Source organism: Peromyscus eremicus, chromosome 11, assembly GCF_949786415.1.
Source record: "Peromyscus eremicus chromosome 11, PerEre_H2_v1, whole genome shotgun sequence".
Lineage (NCBI taxonomy): Eukaryota > Metazoa > Chordata > Mammalia > Rodentia > Cricetidae > Peromyscus > Peromyscus eremicus.
Genome location: NC_081427.1, coordinates 4,916,430 through 4,929,168, shown reverse-complemented (window position 1 = coordinate 4,929,168; position 12,739 = coordinate 4,916,430). Strand labels below are relative to the sequence as shown.

At 44.9% G+C, this 12,739-nt stretch overlaps 1 long non-coding RNA gene across 1 annotated transcript in view; it reads right to left on the bottom strand.

Moving 5' to 3' along the window:
- The window catches only part of LOC131922047 (uncharacterized), a 71,280-nt gene extending 62,214 nt beyond the window's left edge, over positions 1-9,066 (bottom strand). Inside the window, exon 1 of the long non-coding RNA XR_009382166.1 lies at positions 8,965-9,066. This is a non-coding gene — a long non-coding RNA (uncharacterized LOC131922047). The remainder of the gene's footprint in view (positions 1-8,964) is intronic.
- Positions 9,067-12,739: the final 3,673 nt, after the last annotated feature.

The following is a 12,739-nucleotide window of genomic DNA, read 5'->3' as shown; positions in this document are numbered from 1 at the left end:
TGGGTTTTCTTTAATACCTCCAGTGAAGCACAGCCACAAAGATTTGGGATTCTTTTCCACTTATCTCAGTGCAGAAAAAGGACAGTCTAAACAGCACAGATAGTTGGGATGAAAGAAGACCTTTGTGTCGCCTGAGAGGAGCTATGCATAAATGTCACAGCCGTCCTCACCAGTGCTGCTTTCTCTGGATCTCATTTTTAGGGCATGAGTGAAGTCTGCAAGTTTCTTCTAATCCATACTAGGACCATTAAGTCACTGTATCTTCTACTAGTTGATTTCTCCTCTATGTAGCAGCAGGCAACATAAGTCCAAAAGAAGATAACTCACCAGGAGGATTCATGTAAAGCTAAACAAACAAAGATATATATGGAGAGAGAGAGAGAGAGAGACAGAGAGAGAGACAGAGAGAGAGACAGAGAGAGAGACAGAGAGACAGAGAGACAGAGAGAGAGAGAGAATAAACTATATCTGCCCCAAAAATATGTGCAAAGCTCAGCAAAGAAATAAAAAAAAATATTAAGACAGCAGCCAATAATCACCTCTGCAGGCTCACAGATCCTCAGTACTAGAAGCCAGTGATAATGAAATGGTGGAAATGCCAAACAAATATGTCAGAATCCTACTTTAAAAAGCAGAGGTAACAGCATAATACCCAGAAACTGAAAAGGGCCTAGACGTCTGTCAACAGAAGAGTGGTTAAGAAAACATGGTATATTTACACAATGAACTATTACTTAGATAGTAAAAAACATGAAATTTGCAGATAAATGGATAGAACTAGAAAAATCATCCTGAGTGAGATGACCCAGGCCCCAAAAGACAAATATGGTATGTATTCATTTATATGTGAATGTCATTTGTTAAGTCTACAAGCTACAGTTGGCATAACCACAGGGGTTAGGTATACATTAAGGTACTAGTGGGGAGGGATGGATCTCCCTAGGAAGGGGAAATAGAGTATAGCTATGGACGGATGGGGACAGGGGGTTAGAATGACAGGATCAGTTAGCGAGGGAGAAGGAAGAGGAGGGGAAGGGTAGGGAATCCAGGGAGGGACATCTAAAACTAAGGGCCATTTAAGGGGGTCATATGAAAACCCAACACAGTAGGAAGATACAAATATGTATATATAATATATATACCTAATACAGTAGACCATGATGCAGTAGAATGATATATGTAGATACATATATATCATATATATACATATATCTAATATATATATACCTAATGCAGCAATATATATACCTATAATAATAATGTATGTATACTTAATACAGAATGATGTGTATATATACATATATAATCTAATACATTAGCATACATATAGCTATAGCATATATGTACCTAATATAGTAGAATTTTATATATATATATATATATATACACACACACACACAAATGTGTGTATGTGGTGATATTGTGTTCCCCAAAATATTGTGCACCCAAATAAACTTATCTGGGGTCAGAGAACAGAACAGCCACTAGATATAGAGGTCAGAAAATGGTGGCACACACACGCCTTTAATCCTAGCATTCCAGAGGCAGAGATCCATCCAGATCTCTGTGAGTTCAAAGTCACACTGGAAACAGCCAGGCGTGGTAACAAGAGCCTTTAATCCCAGGAAGTGATGGCAGGAAGCAGAAAAGTATTTAAGGCATGAGGACAAGGAACTAGAGCTGGTTAAGCTTTTAGGCCTTTGAACAGCAGTTCAGCTGAGATTCATTCTGGATGAGGACTCAGAGGCTTCCCGTCTGGGGAAACAGGATCAGCTGAGGAATTGGCAAGGTGAGGTTAGCTGTGGCTTGTTCTGCTTCTCTGATCTTCCAGCATTCACCCCAATACCTGGCTTCAGGTTTGTTTTTATTAATAAGATCTTTTAAGATTTGTGCTGCATGTGTATATATACATGTATATGTATATATGCATGTATTTGTATGTACATATAGATCATTCTACTGTATTAGGTTTTCAAATGGCCCTTAGTTTTAGCTGTCCCTCTTTGTATTCCCTACCCTCCTCCTCTTGCTTCCCCCTCCCTGTTTTATCCTCTCATTCCAAGCCCTGCCCCAGTTCATCCATAAATAAACTCTATTTCCCCTTCCTAGGGATATAAATTCCATATACATGTGGAATCACCAAGCAACAGGGGGGAAAAAGTCCTGACTAGACACCTCTCATCACCAAATGAAACCTCCACTTCTGGTGCAGTATTGCTTGACTGTTGTGGGGATAACCAACTGCCTTCTGATTAGATTCAAGAATACTACCCATGGAGGGGGCTGGCCCAGGGTAGGTCCTGTAAACCTGTCTCACAACCCAGGTCTAGGGAGGTAGTAGGCCCAGGTGGCAAACTCAGTTAAATAACTAAAGTAACATCACAGTGAAACGCCTTCTAAAGGCATTTCTCATAGATAAGAGCCTCTCGGCCCTAGTCAGAGAAACCCCTTCTGCAGTAAACAGTGTTGGATGTAGAGATTTACAGCTTCCTGAGATGCAGAGAACACATGGCTATTGTGGGCCCAGCTCTACACTAGTCATTTATACCACCTCCTCTAACTCTCAAGGAACATCACAGAAATTATACAAGAACTGGAAGATATGATGAAGGGCTGCAAAAACATTCTCCTCTAGATGTGTGCAACCATTACAATCTTAAATCACAACTGTAAGTGTCTGCACTGGAACCACACAAGACTAGCCCTACCAACAATCAGTCATTGAAAGAGGAGAGGCTGACGGGCCAGGCCCTTTACATGTGAAGTATTGGCTATTGAGAGTTTCTGAGAGGGAAATGTAAACAGAGGCTTTTCTCTGTCCCACCCCATCCCACAGCAGCTTCTAAATAATCACTCAGAGGCTTTTATTAATTTTAAATGGTTGGCTGATGGCTCAGGCTTATTACTAATTAGCTCTTACATTTCAACTAACCCATTTCTATTAACCTATGCATTGCCACACGGCCCGTGCCTTACCGGTTCTTTAGCATCTGGCTTCTTGGGTGGTTGGCTTGCATCTCTCTTGACTCCACCTTGCTTCATGCCCTCCTTAGTTTGGTTTTTCCACCATAAACTTATCCTGCCTGGCTATTGGCCAAAACAGCTTTATTATTAACCAGTGAGAGCAACACATATTCACAGCTTACAGAAGGACCATCCCACAGCAGGGAAATCACTATCTTCAAGAGTGTACCCACTCCTGAGCCCATAGGCTCTCACAGATTGCTCCAAACCCATGTTCATACAGACATCCCTGCTTAATCTCAGTGGGTCACAAAATAAAACGAATAGATACAAACATGAGAGAACAATTTTTTGGAGAGGTGGGAAAGTGAACTGGGGTGGTTTGGAAGTGGGGATGAGAGTGGTCAGCAAGCCTTGTGAACATCTGTGAAATTTTCTAAGAACCAATTTCAGCAATCATTTTTATTTAATTATTGTCAATCAATGTTCTTATGTATTCACATATAGAGAGAGACAGAAGGGAAAGGAATACAAAGTTTCAAAGGGAAAGTTATAACTCACATCCAAAGGCTGAAATGTCAGAATAACTTCAGATCTCATCAACAACCCCAAAGCCAAGGAGCATGGAATGGTATATTCCAAGCCCAGACCCAGCAAAGTTATCTTTTAAGATGGACAAGGAAATAATAATATTTGGAGATAATTAAGTCCATGCACGACACCCAACCCGGAAATTCAGAAATGCCTAAAGGAATAATATAAATGAAAGGAGAAAACGGTTGCATCCGTGAGAGTACAAGAAACAAATCTTATGAAGGGGATGGGTTAATAAATGATAGCTCAGAACTAATCCATCACGTCTAACAATTAATTCATCATGTCTGACACAGAAAACCCTTCATACTAATAGAGGAGAAAAGGACCAGCCACAATCCACCAAATCAGAACAACCAACATAACCCAAGGAAGGAGAGAAGGCCTCCCAAGAATAACCTTAAATGTAAGTAAACAGCCTCCACCCACCATTTAAAAGACGCAGACCAGATTCAAAAACCAGGATCTAAGTATCCATCACCTACAAAGAACACACCTCACCGGAAGAGACAACCACAAACAGAACCAAAAGATGGAAATAAAATCAACCTACCAAGCAAACGGATGCCAAAAAAAAATCTGGAGCCTCTAGTCTTCCATCTGATAAAGCAGAATTCAAATCAGCACTAGTCAGAAGAGATGGAGAAACCCACTGCACATCAAATGGACAAAGTTACCAAGAACATATAAAAATTCAGATACTTAGGCACCAGATGTTCAGCCCCCCACTTTATAGAATGGATACTGAAAGTCATGAAAGGTCAAGGGACCCTGACACAAGGACGGTGGGTACATTAGTACCCGTTCCCAGCCTTTGGTGAGCCTTCTAGACTAGAAGTAAAGAGACTTTACAACTCTGCTACAATGTAGATTAATTGGATTTAACAAATAGCTACAGAATATCCCATCCAGCAGACACAGCACATACTCTCCTCAGCAGCCCACAGAACCATCTCTAAAGCTGGTCACATTACAGGCCACAAAGCAGGCATTAACACATACAAGAAAACGGAAATAATCCCTTCTGTTTTATCAGATCATAGTAGAATAATGGCTCTAGAAATCAGCATCAAGAGAAATCCCAAAATAATGGATTTAGAAATCAGCATCAAGAGAAACCCCAAAATCTAGGAAACTGGAAAGATACAATTTTGAATGAACTATGGGTGACTGAAAAACTTAGGAGGTAAGCTTTAAAATTCCAAAAATAAAACAAAAATGAAAGCACGACCTACCAGAACTTCTTGGATATAGCTAAGGTAGTTGTAAGAAGAAAGGTTACAGATGTAAGGAATTATGTTAAAATCTAGAACATTCTCAAATAACTTAATAAGTACATCTCAAGATTCTAGAAAAGCAAAGCAAAGCCAAACACAAATCAGCAAATGGCAATAAATAATAAATGTAAGTATGCATATTGATGAAATGGAAATGACATAGACTGTACATTAGACAGTTAATGATAGATATGTAACTGAGAGACAGACAGATGACAGATTGATGATTGATAGACTGATAGATCTATGATAGATGATAGATGGATGGTAGAGAGATAGAGACAGACAGACAGACAGACCAATGACAGATAACTGATAAAGTGGGGTGGGTGAAGTGAGATCTGACTGTTTTTATTTGTATTCCTTTTGGAGGTTTCCTTCATCTACATTGTTAGGCAGAATACAGAGGACTCATTTAAATGCCTTACATTTAAGCTTTTTGACCTACAAAGTTGCATGAGGTATTTAAGGGCAAAGACACGCACTGTAGAAAGAAAATCAGAAGTGATTCTTGGTAGCAATTACCAACCTGGCTTTCTCTCATCAGAGACCTTCAGGAATTTAAGCAGTAAATGAGCTTTACACTCACCCCTCTCTTCTGCCTCTCACTGTCAGAGTGAGTCCTTGGAACTGACTCCCCACATCAGGTGTCCCCTTTGCTTCCCAGCAGCTGCGGCAGACACCACATGCCAGGTCCAGGTTCAGGAAAACTTCCTGGTGAGTGGAGCTCAAACGATATAAATTTCTAACAGAAATAGAATGTAGCTGTAGAGAGCCTCCATTAAGACTCTGGGTGGGATGGTGCAATGAGCCTTAGTTATCAACGGTGGCAAACTTTGTGTGGCACTAATCACACAATGCCGACTCTGTGATAAGGGCACTGCACTTACATTTGTACTTGTTCAACAACTCTGTGGGTAGAGACTATGATTGCCTTCCTATGGAGGAGACAACTGAGATCCAGGAAGGTTGAGGAGCACACCAGGATGACCCCAAGACTCTAAAGTTCATTGCCCACCGCACAATGCCAGCCCTCTGCTTACTATGAACACTGTACGGATGAGGCTTTACTTCTTATCATAAAGGCTTCCTGTGCATTAAGGAACACTGACTATATGAAGCCCCAATAGGGGCTTTCATGTCCCCTCAGACAGAGACATTTCATGTAATTTCTCTCTTTTTTCTTTTAGCTGGGAGCAGACATGATTGTTTAGCCCATAAAGGCTTCAAGGTCACTTAAACAAGAAGCAGGGGTGGGTGGGTGTGTGTGTGTGTGTGTGTGTGTGTGTGTGTGTGTGTGTGTGTGTGATCTGTGACCTCTCAGTGTTCACACCTATTCACAAGTGGGACTAATGTGTTAGCACGGCTCATCCCCAGGCATCTCACTGGAGATTTAGAGTCAGCCACCTGGGCACAGCAGTGGCTTCCTCACTTCCTAGCCCGAAAGGAAAGCCTTTTATTTCACTTCTCCATGTTACAGATAACCTCATCAGCACAGTGCATGACAGGCTTAGTGACCTCCACAAGCACCGAAGGTCACCTGAGTTAAACAGGGTACTTACAGGAGAGTTCAAGGAGTAGCTGCTGTGGTGCAAACATCCACTGATTAATGATATTGTTAGAATCAGATGCTCTGAGGAGGTGGGCTGCTGTGGGCAGGCCCTGCGGGTCCAGTGTGTATCACAGGGACACCAGATGATAGCAGCAGGGCTTCTGTCGTACCCAAAGAAATCCAAAGAAGGGACAGGCACCCCTCTCACACTCCTTTCCTCCATCCATCAGCTCTGTGCTCACTGATACCCACTGAGGCACTTTTTTCCTTCCCTGCTTCCCACCAAGGAAAAAGGGCCGTCTGTGCTCACCTCTGCTAAGCCCTGGTGTGTGGGTGTGGCCACATTCCCAGCCCTTTGAGCCTCTATCAGTTGGGAGCTTTATCAGTTCCTGTATGACAGCTGAGCACAAATCAAAAAGACAGAAGCCTTGAACTAGCACAAGCTGGAGCAGTCTCCATATGGCTGCTGACCTGGTGGACATTTGCATTCCTCCAGGATGGTCTGTGCTGTCCTCAGCAGCAATCCCTCCCAGCTGGCACAAGGACAAACCAATAAAACAGATCACTAAGTGGAAAAAGCTGGCACTTTGTCAGCCTGTTTAAGTCGCACAGTGTGATGGGGCTGTGCAGAGACCTGGCTCAAAAAGGAGAGAGGCTGAGTAAAATTGAATATCTGCTGTTCAAGATGGGAGGGGGTGGGGGAGGGGGGATGGAAGGCTTCAGAGCCCCTACTTGCTCGGGTCTAAAGAAACCACCACACATCTTCAGCTGCTTGGGGATTTTCTACAGATTCCTTTCTCAGAGATTGGCAAAATTAAGAGCATTTGCCTGCTTGCACAAGATAACTCCAGGCAAAATATTATTTGTAGAACATGTGCAAAGAAACAAAAGAAAGGGGTTTCGCGGGGAGCTGGGGAGCGGGGAGCTGGGGAGCTGGGGAGCCTCCACTGGGAAATGAGCCAGCAGGCTGCTGAGAGGCTGGGTAGGTGCAGAAAGGAGAAAGGTATCTATCCCTGGGCCTTGATCCTTCAGACAAGTAGAGAAAGCCCAAGTGTAAACAAGTGGATGACATGCTCTTTTTAGTTGCATACACTTTTAAGGAAGTAATAATGACAGGTGCTCTGTGTTGTGTGTGTCAGTTGAAGAAAGAGGGTCACTCCAAGATGAATTTGGGGCTCTCTGGCAGCAGGGAGGAACAGTTTCTATGAACTGAACCTTGAACAGTCATGCAAAGGCTTATTTATTGATTGTTACACAAAAGTTGTTGTTTGGGTAAAACAAGTTCCACATCCCAAAGCCCCTGATCTAATCTACACTTTTCTGAAGGAAACCATCACACCCTGCCACTGTAGTTCTTACTGTGCACTGTCTGCAGTACCCAAGAATTCAAGATATCCATCTGTGCCAGGATAGTCTTGCAAAGGCCAGAAAACTGCTTCAGAAAAACAACTGTACAGATAACAGAAAACAATCACTGTTTGCCACAATGACTTCCTCAAGGTCTAAGTACTTCTAGAAAACAACTATTCATTCTGATGTTTGCCGAGACACACTGAAAGCAACTATTTCATTCTAATGTTTACCATAGATACAATGATTCTACTAATGTTTCCTCTACACAACAGGACCCATCTCTGGAAGGAATGCTGGTCTCTGTACAGAGCCCAGGGTGGAGGCGAAGAGGGTGCCTTTCAGGTCATTCACTTGGTCTGGGAAAATGCCAATGGGACTTTGTGCTTATGTAATTTCACGAGGATTTAATGTCTGTGTCCCTCATTCAGATGTGGAAGGCTGAACCCCTCATGTGGTGGTGTTGAGTGATTAAATAATCAGATTATTTAGAGTAGAGACCACGAATCAGGTTAGGGCCGTTATGAAAGGTGAGACTAGAGCTGGGTGCTTTGCTCACCACCCTCTGGTGTGCAAAGACACCAAGAAGACAGTCATTGACCAACCCACCAGGGAACCCGCCAGACACCAGATCTGCTGGTGCCTTGACCTGGGACTTCCCAGTTAATTTTAACTGTCAAGTTGATTGGCTTTAGGATCATCTAGAAGACACACTTGAGTGAGCCTGACAGCGTGTTTCCACGAAGGTCTTCTAGAGAACTATAAAGTCATCCTGGATGTGGGTAGTACCACCCTATGGGTTGAGGTTCAACATCCATCTCTCTCTGCTTCCAGACCAGTAGCCTCAGCTCCCCCTGCCGTACCCTCCCCACACATGGACTCCATCCTCAAACCTAAGTCAAAATAAACCCTTCCTTCTTTAAACTGCTTTAGTGGGGAATTTTCCCACAGCAATGAGAAAAATAACTAACACCTCAACTAAAAGGACCCAGACCATAGCGATGAAGTCTGTATCTTCTTCTGTAAAGAGGGGCACAGGCAAGAAGTCATCCTATATAAAACAGACCAAGAGGCTAGAGCCTGAATCCATCTTCTGGCCTCCACAGGAACGGTCTCACAGTGTGATACAAACAGTGGCTATCTTGATTAGGATTTCTATTGCTGTGAAGAGACACCATGACCACAGCAACTGTTATGAAGGAAAACATTTCATTGTGGCTGGCTTACAGTTTCAGAGGTTTTAGTCCATTATCATCACAGCAGGAAGCAAGGCAGCATGCAGGCAGATGTGGTGCTGGAGAAGGAGCTGAGAGTCCTTACATCTTGACCTGCAGGCAACAGGGAGTGGTCTGAGATACTGGGCATGACTTGGGAGTATATGAGACCTCAAAGCCCGCCTCCACAGTGACACACTTCCTCCAACAAGGCCATACCCACTCCAACAAAGCCACATCTCCTAAAAGTGCCATTCCCAAGAGCTTATGGGGGCCAATTACATTCAAACTACTACAGATGCACACAAATAAAAGTTAGATTAAGTTTAAATTTAAAAATAAAATCAGACTAGGACATTGTCTGATGTCAAGGTCCTTGTTGTGTCTGCTGCCATCGGCCAGAGAGAAGAGGAGACGCTGGGCATGAGCAGAAGTACTGAGTCACCATGATTTCACTGGGCGCTGCACACATGCCAAAAGCAGGACCTGGAGGAAGACGAGTAACACGAGGGACCTCACGATGGCTCGGCCCACGGCTCTCAGGAAACACGGGAAAGCCGCCACCGCTGGGGTCTCGCTGTGCGGCAGCTCCAGTCCTCTCATGCTTCCTGTGAGTTAGGCGGGAGACAGTTTTGAGTGACAGCTCACGTGGGTCACTTCATTGCAGAAACTGAGTCCTCTCTGGTGAGGTGTGTGAGGGAGACATAGACAGAGTGGCTGAAGCAGCGGAGGCTTCTCCTCCCTGAGTTCTACAGGCTGAGAGTCAAGAATCTATCACAGGGCACACCCCCAACCCTGGAGGGGAGGGCCCACAGGACACGCCCCCAACCCTGGAGGGGAGGGTCCATAGGACACGCCCCCAACCCTGGAGGGGAGGGCCCACAGGACACGCCCCCAACCCTGGCGGGGAGGGCCCACAGGACACGCCCCCCTGTCCTCTGGTCTCCCTTCTGTCTACACACAGCTCCTCTGTGCCTGTGACCTCCGAAGAAGACTTTTCCTTGGACAGAGGATCCACCAAGGCCAAGAAAACCCGGGCGGTCTACAGTGTTCCTTCCAGATGTGTCAACATTACCAGTTCACAGAAAACTGATGGGCCCTCCCCAACGTGCCACACAGAAGACAGCCATGTGCTCACCACCTCCAGGAGTCAGATAGACATAGTGAGTTCCAGGCCAGCCAAGGCTGTGTGTGCGTGCGTGTGTGTGTGTGTGTGTGTGTGTGTGTGTGTGTGTGCATATGTGTGCTTGTGAGTGTGTACGTGAGCATGTACGTGTGTGTGCGTGTGTATACGTGTGTGTGCGCGCGAGTGCACGTGTATGCATGTGTGCAAGTGTGTGTGTGTGTGTGTGTGTGTGTGTGTGTGTGTGTGTGTGTTGTGCTATAATCATGTTTTCAGGTCAGAGGGTAACTTGGTCTTTTGGTCTTTTGGGTTAATGCTGTCCCACCTCTCATCCAATGGGACACTTGTGAAACCAGTTTTCTCCTCAGATCATATCTCACTTTTGTGGCAAGCTTCTTAAACAAAACAAAAGCAATCCCACTAGCCCTTGATTCCTCTTTGGTGTCTACTGTAACTTGACTCCTGTGGCGCTGACTCAGCAGAACAAAAGACCCCTCTGGCCTTCACTTCAGCTCTTCACCTGACTCCGGCTCAGTCACCTTTCCTCCCCAGAGGTCATCTGACGTTTATCCTAACATGGTGGTTGTGCCTCTCTCCATCCGGATCACCATCTTGGCCACATAACAAGCTTTAAGACCCTCTCAATCTCTATGCACAGCTCATCTCCTGGGACCCAAAGGAGCCCAGGTGAAAGCTACTAATGTCAGCCAAAGGTGTGGTTGAATTCGTCGAACCATGTCCACGCATGACTTCAGAGACTAGGGACATCAGCACATGTCATTCTAAAATCCCAAGACCTCAATGTGGTAGTGCCAACTTAGAATTGAGAGACAGAAGTGGCTTTGGGGATCCCAGCGCCCTCAGGAAGATCAACTTTGGGCAAACTAAAGAGAGAAAGACCCTGACCAAACCCACAGTGCCCACCATGCCAGCCTGCCACACCCATGCCCACTGGCTCCTTTGGATGCTTGTCCTGGCCGCTCACCCCACCCTCCTTTTGGCTGGGAGCACATATATATCCTTTATGCCTAGAGTTTCTTTTCCCAGGTTTTCCCCAGTCCTTTCCAGCCGCCTTCATGGGCCTCTTTTCTCAAGGTCTACTCAAGACCCTTCAACCAAAAGAATTTGGCAGACAGGGTCTCTCTCTCTCTCTCTCTCTCTCTCTCTCTCTCTCTCTCTCTCTCTCTCTCTCCAGCAGGCCATCAGCCATAAATGACACTTAATAACATACAAGCAAGTCTTCTCTCCCAGCAGGGTGCAGACTCTGGAGACCCAGGCATCTCCCCAGGCCCTAGCATGTATGCCAAGGAGAGCTAAATACATGCTCTGAGTTCTTGATAACTGCATCCCTGGGATGCAAAGATCACTCACTTCCTCCCAACTCATTTTATCTCCTGAATTATTCCCACCAGCAATGAGTTGCTTCTCACAAGTCAGTGCCTGTGCCTGCCACAGCAGAGCCCTGATGAATATGGAGAAGACCCAGCCTCAGCCTCGGGCCTGATGAGCAGAAAGAGAGGGAGCCTTCAAGCAGTCCTTCTCAGGAATAAATCAGCATTAACGGCACGTTAATCTACCCCTCTGTTAATGTATTCTACCGTGCTCTGGCGACCCCACCATTATGTCAGGGGGTTCAGTGAGTTATGTTCTGCAACAGCTTGAAAACCTTCCCCTGACCTTAGTATAAATCAGGGAACTATAAAACTCCCAGGGGAGAACAAAGGAAATGCAATTGGAATCCTTTGCAGGAAGGCCTGAAAAATGGGACCGTCCTGAATTAAACGTAATGGAGAGCCTGCGTGGCCTTCTGTCACCTGCCATTTAGGAAACAAATCTTTCTTAAGAAAAAGATCAAGACGCAGGTAGAGTTTGAAGAAGACAGTCTGCTAAATGGCTTTTACTGGAAACAAAGAGAAATGACCTTGGGAGTGAACACGCATTGGCGCCAGCACGTGTGCAGCAAGGCCGCCTGCTTCCGTGTGGGTGTAGACAGATTATCTGGTAAGGGTTCCGTGCACTGTAAACTCAGCCATGGGAGGGAGCTGTTGAGCTGTTGAGGGTCTTGAAGGGGGTAGGGGCTGGTGGACATTGGAGAGCCCCACTCAGGGATTGATATAGTTCTCCCAATGATCCAGTTACTTCCCAGGAAATGTTATAAAAAGAGCAAACAGAGCCTTGATTTTGTTACTGCAACAGAATATTAGTTACTATACCTTTGGACACACACTCAAATCTTGGGTCTAATATTTGCCTGGATCCATTACATCTTTCACCACAAGTACCTGGGAAGTCACCTAACAGGATATTTATGTTTTCTTTGTGACATAAAAGCATTGAGCATTGTTTCCTCTGGGTCTTCCTCTTCTGATCTACTAAACACTAAAATCCATGTTCTCCAGCTTCCCAGCCATCCAGTTCTCCACTTCCCCACTCTCTGATTTTGCCCTTGCTGTTGCTTAGCCAAGACCCAACATACAATTTCCAAAATAAATTGTGGGGCCTCTTATACAGACATTACTAAGAGTTTGAGGACAATGAAGCGTCTTTGTGACCTCTTCAGGGATCATGTGTCTAGGACTAACCTGTGTGAGGTACTTTTTTTCCTCCATGTACTATGGCCACCAACAGGGGCGACCTGATCTTCCACCCAATCTACCACACACCA